This window comes from Anser anser (genome assembly GCF_964211835.1).
Source record: "Anser anser genome assembly, chromosome: 5".
Classification (NCBI taxonomy): Eukaryota; Metazoa; Chordata; class Aves; order Anseriformes; family Anatidae; genus Anser; species Anser anser.
This window is the reverse complement of record NC_139725.1, coordinates 38,613,035-38,622,257: the sequence shown is the minus strand read 5'-3', so window position 1 is coordinate 38,622,257 and position 9,223 is coordinate 38,613,035. Positions and strand designations below refer to the sequence as shown.

The window sequence follows — 9,223 nt, the reverse complement described above, 5'->3', positions numbered from 1 at the left end:
CTCGGGGAGCGACGGGAAGTTGCAGCCGCAGGCTTTCCCTGCCCTGGAGGGGTCTTTAGCCCACCCCGGCCGGCCCCCGGCCTGGGGGGGTCCGGGGGCTGCGCGCATCCTCCGCCTCGCCCCGCAGGTGAGGGGAGGAGATGGGGGCCTGCGCCGCCAGCCCCTGCCCGAGGTGCTGGGGCACCCCCTGCGCGCCCCTCCCGCCCTCCAGAGAGCCGAAAATCCCGGGGAGGGGGAGGCAGAGGGAGCAGCAGGATTTGCAGCGCCAGCTTTTGGGTCTCGCTCCAGGTGCGCACGTGGCCATGCCACCCCTCCCACCCCGCGCTGGACCCCAAAACCTCTCCTGAGGGCTCCCCACTGAAGGTGCAGACGTGGGGGTGCTGGCAGCACGGCCACCCCCGGCCTCAAGCCGTGGCCATGCCCTGCATTACACTACCCCCACATCATCAGATGTGAGCCCCCCACTCTGCCCGTGCGCATCCCTGGGGACAACATGGATGGTACCGCTCCGTGGGGCACGGGCGCTCGGGTTTTGCACTCCAAAGGGCACCTCCCGAAATCGGTGGCTGCTCGCTGGGTTGCCCCCGCTCCGCTTGAGCTTGTGCAAGCTGTTGCCTTTAAGCCAAGGGGACTTTTCCCAGGCTTCACCGTGAAGCGGTGCGCGATCCGAACGCGCGCCTGTTGCGATCGCCACTCCGGTGGTGCTGCATGGCAGTCATGCCGTGCTGCACCCAGCAAAACTCCCCTTCTCCCAAAAACCTGTCCTGCTGGGGAAGCAGCTGCCTCAGAGGTGGGCTGTAAGGACCCTCCTTGCTTTCCACCAGCAGCAAAGGCAGCGCCGGAGTGCCCGCATCCTCGCCGCTGCCCGGGTGGGCGTCTGCTTGCAGGGATGCACAGCTCAAGTTGCACTGCAAGGCATGCACCCGCCGTGGCGCCGAGAGGGGCAGAGCTGCCCAAAATCGCACCACAGGTTGTTGCATCTCAAGTGATGTTGGCGTGGTAGGGCAAGGGCTCAGCAGCCCTCACTCTGACATGCGCTAAGGAAACTCTTTTTTAAAGTTTTTTTCAAGTGTGCACCTGTTTCTTTCAAGAATGGGGGCTTGGTGCCTCTCTGGACGTCTGGAATTGCCATAAACATGCCAAAGAAAATGTGAGGTGTGAGCAGGACTGGTCCTTTCCTACTGGGCTCTGGAGGTCCTGCCCTGCCCAGCATCCTGCTCATCTCAGGGCTGTCCCCTGGGCTGTGTCGCTGCATAGCACACCCAGCAGGCAACCTGGGGTCGGGGCAGCAAGCACCAGCACACCTGGGGGAGGGATGTGATGTTGAAAAAGCATCGGTGTGCCCATCGTACTCAAACATAGGCATCAAATCTCAGCTCCTACATCCATAGCTAAGTATGTAAAGTGGCCTGGCTGTCAAAGAGAGTGAGCAGTTGAGGAGCCCCACTGGCACATCCTGGAACTCCAGGCTTCTCCATGGAGAGGTATCTCCATTGGCCTTAGTAGTTTCTCCAAGATGCCCAGGACTTAGAAAATCCATACCATGGGGTCTCGCCTTCTGTCCAGCCTGAACTGCTCATCAGAGCTGGTATCCTTAAGGAAGATCAAGCGCCTCTCCCCACTGCAAGCAGAACCCCATCAAAGGAAAGGAGCCAGTGAGCAGGGGGGTGAGCAGGGCTGTAAGCAGGCTGCGAGTAATAGCTGAAGGAGCCAGCTCCCTTCCCTTCCCCCAGCTCAGCACAAGGACCTCCTGAGAGGAGACAAAAGAAAGCTTGGAGGGGGTTAATCTCCTGAGAAAAACAAGTGATTTTCCAGTAAACAACTGCAATAGCAAACAATGGGGGTGAAAAATAGCGATCATAAAAAAGTCTGCTCTGAGGAAGAGGCGACCCAATAAGAGAGGTGTCCCTCTGGCTGGGGGAAAAAACAAGCCAGCATTTTGGTGCAGCTTCGGCGACAGCAGCAAAATACACCCCACAAGTTGCCAAGTTGGGTCTACTTGTGCTTGTGCCTTTTGATCTTTTAATTGCTTCTTAGTTATCCTTCAGTGCAAATAAATAGTGCATTGTGTCAAGAAAGAGGAGGGGGGCGGGGTAGGGAAGAAAGAGACACAAAAGAAAGAGCTGTCGCCCAGAAGAGAAAAGGAACAGGTTCTTTCCCTCCACCTTTAAAGGAGTGAATATATCTGTATTTGGGGGGGCGAAGGGGGAGAAGGGGATAGGATTAGAAATCAAAGCGAAATTGGAGAGAAGAGCATTAAGCCTCGGGCATCCTTACAGTAGGAAGAAAGGAGGGAGGTGGTAAAACCCTCTGGGAGTTTATTCCGTGAGTTATGAGAGAATCCACGAGTGTAATATTGTTAAAGGTCAGCCTAAACCTAATTTAAACTAGGGCTGTGTGACCTCCGCCCTTCATTTAATACAGTCATAAGGAACATTGCACTGCAGATAGCTGGAACAATAGCTGCCTCCACCCCAAACTCCAGCCCCTGGCATCACCTGCGACGAGGGCCTGCAACGGAGAGCTGGAGGAGGACCTGGAGAGCCAAGGGCATGGCTGAACCTGAGGCAGAAAGAGAGGGAGAGGAGGGCTGCTGGAGCGAAGGGGCTCGGAGCAGCTCGGCTTACAGCCCAACAGCCCAGGAAGCATCGTGGCTTGGGAACTGGGTAGGGCTGCACCAACGCAATGCCTGAATCTCTTGGGATGTCCAGGGGATGCCCAGGGCTCGTGGGGAGAAGCTCGGCTGCTGGGGCCTGCAAAGCCCCCTGACAGCACTGCCCAGCAGAGCTGGTCAAAGTGGCTCCTGGGTGGCCACCAACACATGGCAGAGCTTTCCGGGAAAAGGGGGAAGGATGGGCCAGCTCCGGCCAGCCTGGACCTTGCGGGCAGAGATGTGAGCCTCAGTGAGGGCAGAGGAATGCAAGCAGCTGTGGAAATGCAGCGGTCATGGGCCAGGGTGGGCGCCAGCGACGTTGCTGGGGAGCCGAGCCTTGCAGACACCTTAGGGGAGAGGACATTTGCATGGCTTTTCTCTCCCTCTCCACCCATAATCCACAGAGGGGAGAGGTCACCTAATCCCAGCTTAGCCGAGGCTCCCTGTGATGCTCATTTGGTTTATTTCCCAATTATCCTACAAATGAAAGGATGAGCAGGAAGGGGATTTCTCGTCATTTGGGTTGCACGGTTCATGCTCTGTGCCTACAGCTTCACAAAGGCACCCCAATTTGTAAAGCACCTTGCATTTTCATTAGTCACCAGTGAGGACAACCGGGAGAAATCGGACTGTGTTACTGACGTGCCCAACACGTCGGAGCAGGGAAACACAGGTCAGAACATTCACAATGAGAGCAAGGAAGGGTGAGGATGGCCCATGGGTTGGGATCTCCTGTCCTTGAAGGCTGGGAGAAAATGTCATCACTAGTAAGAAGAGACAGTGAACAGGAAGAGTCCTGAATGCAGCTGTTTAATGGCAGAGAAGTAATCTTAGTTGGCCCAGAGCGTTTTTCAGCGGCTTTAAGAAAGTGATACCTTTTGTTCTGTACAACCCAGGAAATTGGCAATAACACAGTGTCCTTGCACACTGCTAAAATATATTGATCCCAGGGCGCACTGAAATGTTTGAACAGGAGAGATTCATTGGCGACAGAGGATGTGATATATGTAAGGTCCCCGCACGAAATTGAAGTCAAAGAACTGGGAGTGGGAGAAATAATTCACCTGGGGCCCTCAGTCAGTGAGGAGCAAACAAGAGAGGAGGCAAGGCAGGTCTGCTCGGGGCTCCTGGTGTCTGCTGCAGGGCAGCTGGATGCGTAGGGGGAACGAAGGGTGGTCTAGGCATCAGCACAGGACCTCTTTTTGGCATGAGCAGGGTGAAAGGGAGGCTCTTGTAGCAACTCCTGCCCTGGTCTGCGGATGCCCTGAAGCACTCGTTGGACTCGGGTGCTTGGGAGGGATGTTGGCAGATGGACGCTAAGGACCCAGACGGTGCTGAGCACTGCAAAACTGGAGTTCTTCAGAGGTAAATTATTGCGTCGTGCCAGAGGAGTTTGTGACAGCGGTTAAAGGCACAGGTGTTTTCACCCGATTTATACAGAGGACAAACTTGCATTTTTGGCAGACTGGACAAGCTTGGTATTCCTATACATCATTTAAAACTCAACACGCTGTCTGCATCTCGGCCAACGCCAGGAGGTTGGGGGCTGGGTGCAGCAGAGGGTCAGAGCATCCCAGGAAGGGAGAGAAGTGTCTCCTTTCTCCCTACCAGCTGGGGAAGGCCAAACATCTCTTGGTCTTCCCTGGTTGCCAAAGAGGATGCTGGCGTAGCTAAAGGCTTCCCAAAAGGGATGTTTGAGAAGGATGGTATAGGGTAGATAAGAAAAAATGCTTGCCCTCTCCCTAGCATTTCTGTGCAGTGGGAGTCTGGAAGGCTCCAAGTTTTGTCTGATTATTCATGTCAAAAATGTGCAACAAATACAGTAGCAGAGAAGGAAGATGGGTCTGTGCCTATATTAACAGCTAAGCACATCACAATTTCCTGTTTTCCTTTTTTTTTTTCCAAAGCATTTCCATGGAAATGCTCACTGGAATGTCATAGGGAGGAAGAAGTCCAAGCCCCTGAAGGACCAATAGAAGCTCCAGCAGGTACGATTAGCTCTTCCCAGCGCCAGGGGATGAAGTTGGCTCTCCATAGCACTGTGCAAACACGGGGAATTATGTATTTCCTTCTGGGTCTGTCTGCAGAGCAAGTCCATATGCTGTCCTTGCACCGATTGTGCCTTGGTGCAGCTCCTTAGAGAGCTTCCCCTCGGCCTCCCTGAAGGCTTTCAGCTCGGCCACATCCTCCTGCCTTCCCTGCCGGTGCAGCTCCCGTGCTCCCGTATTTCAGACCTGCTTTAGAGGCACGTGCTTTGGCTTCCCCTTCAATGCTCCCCAGAAAACCAGGCGGGGAATATCACCCTCCAGCGGGTTATTTTTCCAGGCGCTCAATGCAGGCGATGGCACTGGGTGCAGATGGTGGCACATTTTAGGGAACAGATGCAGGGCCCTCGTTGACTTTGAAGAGGTGGAGCGGTGCAGATACGTCTCTGTTGTGTAATTAATGGCCTTGGAAAAAAAAAAAAAAGGAAAAAAAAAAAACAGCCTGTTGGCTAAGCCCGAATACCTCTGAGGGGTTCAGGAATCCCAGCTATGTATCTTTCAGGCGTTTCTTCCTCTGTTTTTTTTTTTTTTTTTCCTTTGCATTGCTGCTGTGATTCGGTGCAGGTCTTTGTTTGCAGCTCTCATTGTCTTGGGGCAAAGCATGGGGTGGGAGCATCCCAGGGCCTGGGTTTCCCATTTCAGGGACCCCCATGTCCACTAGCCCCAGCTGGGGCCACCCCACCACTCCTTCAGGCCCAGGGGCTTTTTGGGTAGAGAAATAGGTTGGAGGGGCAGTGAAGACCCCAGAAGGATGTCCTTGGGGTCAGGCTCCCATGGGCAAGTGGCTGTGGATTCAGGGAGAAGGAGCAGCAAGGGGATCATACACGGTTCCCACACCCCAAGTGCAGCCTCCCTCTGCCACCACCATGGGCAAGTCGCTTCGCTTCCCAGCATTTTGCATCCCCATCCATCAGATGGGGGCGAGAATACCTCTGCTTCCCTTTCCCTCTCTCCGTCAGGGGCTGGGACTGCCCTTGCTGAAGCCCACAGCTGGCAGCAGTCGCATGGGAGTTTGCAATAAGGTCCCCATGGCCAGTGACATGGGGGCACCCTGCTCCTACCCCCTCCAGACCCCGTTGCCCACGCCCTGGTTGATGGACACCCTCACGGGGAGGCGAGAGGTGAGCGCTGAGCAGGGCAGGTGATTTGTTTTCCAGCTCAACCAAAACATTCTCCCATAATCCTAACCCAGGAGGGGAGGCAACAGCACTTGGCAAACAAATTTACGCTAAGTGCACTCGGCTGGAAATGTTTATACACTCCGCTGCTGAAAAATACACCCGGCGTGGCGATAGTGCGGCGCGGCGCCGGCGGAGCAGGGGCGGCCGTGGTGGGGATGCTGCGATGAGCCAGGCCCCAGCCAGGGTGGGCTTGGGGCACGCAGAAAGGTGGCGGTGCTGGACGTCACCAGCACGGCCTGGCAGCCTCTGGATAGTGGGTTAAGGGACAGCGGTGTGCCCCTGAAGCTTGGAAGTGAGTGGGGATGGTCTGGGGAGAGCTGGGGGGAGCTTTGGGCACGTGGCAGCAGTTGGGACCACACGTCCCAAAAGCCTCACTGCTGTGGTCTGCTGGTGGCTATTTAACCTCCAAGGGCTTGTTTATAGATGGGGCTAGGATCTCCAAGGAGCATCATGGGGCAAATAGGTATGGTGTGATCCCGCAGGATGGGGCGAAGCTCTTTTGTGGTGCTGGTTGGGCTCCAGCAAGGAGGAAAGGTCTGTGGACAGAAAAGTGAGGGTTTTGTGGAGATGCCAGTGCTCCTGGAGCAGGAGACCTCACAGGGTGCTTACTCTCAGCTAATTGCTGATTACTAGGAGAGTAACCTCCCCCCCAAAACATACATATAGCTTTTACAAAGAGCACACAGTGGGCTTACATAGCACGTGCGTATGCACACATGTATTTTTGGGCTGAGGGGGTAGAGTGTGCTAGGCTAAGTAGGTAGAGCCAAATGGCAGGTGACTCAAATGCCACCCCTATTTCTGGCCCTGCTGTGGTGATGCCACTTGGGGTGACTCACTGGATCTCTCTGTCCCCATCTCTTCATCAGCTGGAGATAACTCCTACTGGGATATGTCGATCCTGGTGCGCTTCAGCATCTGGAAGATCCAAAGAGGAGCGATGCAAAGCACTTAGTGCTATGGTTTAGTGGAGGACTTGTTAAGTGTTAGGTCAGAGGTTGGACTAGGTGATCTTGGAGGTCTCTTCCAACCTAGATGATTCTGTGATTCCGTGATTCTGTGAAAGCACAGGCATGATCCCAAACACCTCCATACCTGCTGTGGGGCATGAGCCGGCTTCCCAGGAGAGGGCTGGGAAAGGTCTAAAGAAGTTTATGTTCCCTGGGTGTGTTTATGGAGGTGCAGGCTCTGGACAGGGTGGGCTTTACTTTCCTGCAGCATTGGAGGTGCCAACCCCATCCCCAGCAGCCAGAGCATGTGTGGCCGACACGTTCCCAGCCCTCCATGAAGGCAAAGGGTTAACGGAGCTCCCGAGGCAGGTGGGAGCGCGGGTCAGGCTGGGTGATATTGCAGACATGTTATTTGAAAAGCTAAGAAATTGTGGAATTCCTCACCTAATCCAACTTCCCCACAGTTTAAAGAAAGCTGCGGTGCGAGATATGGCTACATCCAAGGGAGACCCCCCACGAGCCTTTCCCCGCGTGAGCCCCATGTGTATATACACACCGTGAGCCACCTCCGGTCCCGCTGGGCTTCCAGCTGGGGCCAGTTTTCTCCTGGGAAAGCCCAGGAGATGCAGTGCCATGGGGAACCAAGCCCTCCTCTCCAGGGCACCAGCGCTGTGGCCGTAAAATGCACAGAGCCGCGTCCTGCCCAGCGGTCCGAAGAGCTGAGCAGCCATTGGTGGTGTGTTCAATCGAAGCCGGGTTTAGCTGGGAAAAAAAAAAAAAAAAAAAAAAAAGTTAAGGTTTTAATCTGGAAATTTTTACAAATGGAAAAGAGGCAATGACTGAGAACACTTCCAGAAAAGCTTTTTTTTTTTTTTTTTTTTTTTTTCCATGACGTTTCCTATCAGTTCTTTGTAAAAACGTGTTGGATGAATCAGTTGGAAAAAGTGTTGCTTGCCAAAGGCAGGTGTTGGCAAAGAGGCTGGTCCTTTCCCAGGCACTGCTGCTGGGCTGCACTTTGTCCTCCCTTGACCGTGGTGTCCCTCACCTATCCTGAGCCATCCTGGGAGCCTCGGGGGGCACACAAAGATAAATGCGTTTGCTGCTGGGGGCCAGGCTGCCTGGTAGCTGAGGCTTGCTGGGGGGCATTGGGACCACGGTGTGCTCCTCCACCAGCCCCTGGATGTTCTCAGCTCCATGTAACGCAATCAGCAGCTCACTGTTACTGCCTTGTTAGAGGAATAAGCACAATAAAGGATGAGAAACTCAGTCGGTTTCCCCAATAGAGACGAAGAGATGAGCTCACTCTGGGAGTGGCTGGAGGGTTCCCAGGTATTTCGCACCCTACAGAGAGGTTGGCACACCTGAGGCAGGGAGCCCTCAGCCCATCCTCTTGCAGATGTGTCCCTCCAGGGCTGGGATGTGCCGCAGAGCTGCAGGATAGAGGCTGCAGGGCTAAATGTCACTTAACCCCACAAGAACCCCCCTTGATGCCTCAGCCTGCAAGAGCTGAAGGTGGTTCACCCATCTCGAGGAGGTTCATCCATCTCCAGGGGGTTCACCCACCCCTGTGACATTGTGTGCTGTGCTTGTCCCCACACCCTGCCTGGTCCCTCTGCCTTTGTTTGAGCTGAATGTGATGAGGGGTGTGCTGAAGGGTGTCCTTTTTGCGCTGTTTATCCACCAGCTCTCAAGCTTTCCTTCCAGCCCTGCCTCAGCCCCACCTGGCAGATGCCAAAACTGGGGTCAGGAGCCATACATGACCAGGATGGAGGAAGCAAGTCCTCAGACCTCTTGTGTTAGCCAGAAAATAATCACAACACTTACACAAACAAACATTTGGTGAGACAATACGAAAACCAATGGCAATAATGCCCCTGATTCCCACAGGCCCCAGCTTAGTGCATCCCTAGCTATGGGAGGTGGCTGTGGTGAGCACCGCGAATACCTGAACATGATCACAGAGATTAACCAGAGTAATTACAGGCATGGCAATTGCATCCCTGTTGCAAATCTTCCTCTCTCTTTATTTTTTCCAGGTGGGTTTCGTGCTGAGCCATCCAAGTCCATCAGGTAGATCTTCATGAAGGAGAAGATTTTTTAATTTTTTGGCTCAGAAATGAATTGCTTAGATTTTTTTTTCCTTTTGCATTAAAGGCAACCATTTCAAATATGTACAGATCACACGGGTGTTTTTTAGTCAAAACAAGCACAGTAACCACAAGAGGTGCCAGACTGGAACAACCTCTTCTGAACTAATCTAATCCAAAGGAAAGAAAGAAAGAAAGAAAAAAAAAAAAAAAAGATGTTTTCCAGAGATAGACTGAATTCCATTGTCTCTACGTGTGATATAAGGAGAGAGAAAAATCTAGCAACAAATAGCAGGCATCCCCTAAA

The 9,223-nt window shown here is 53.8% G+C and overlaps 1 long non-coding RNA gene across 1 annotated transcript; it reads right to left on the bottom strand.

Moving 5' to 3' along the window:
* Positions 1–7,265: 7,265 nt before the first annotated feature.
* LOC310900492 lies at positions 7,266–8,841 on the bottom strand. The gene is made up of 2 exons (XR_014585158.1): positions 7,875–8,841; positions 7,266–7,591 (listed from the first exon to the last, which is right to left on the bottom strand). It is a non-coding gene; the product is annotated as an uncharacterized lncRNA (long non-coding RNA).
* Positions 8,842–9,223: the final 382 nt, after the last annotated feature.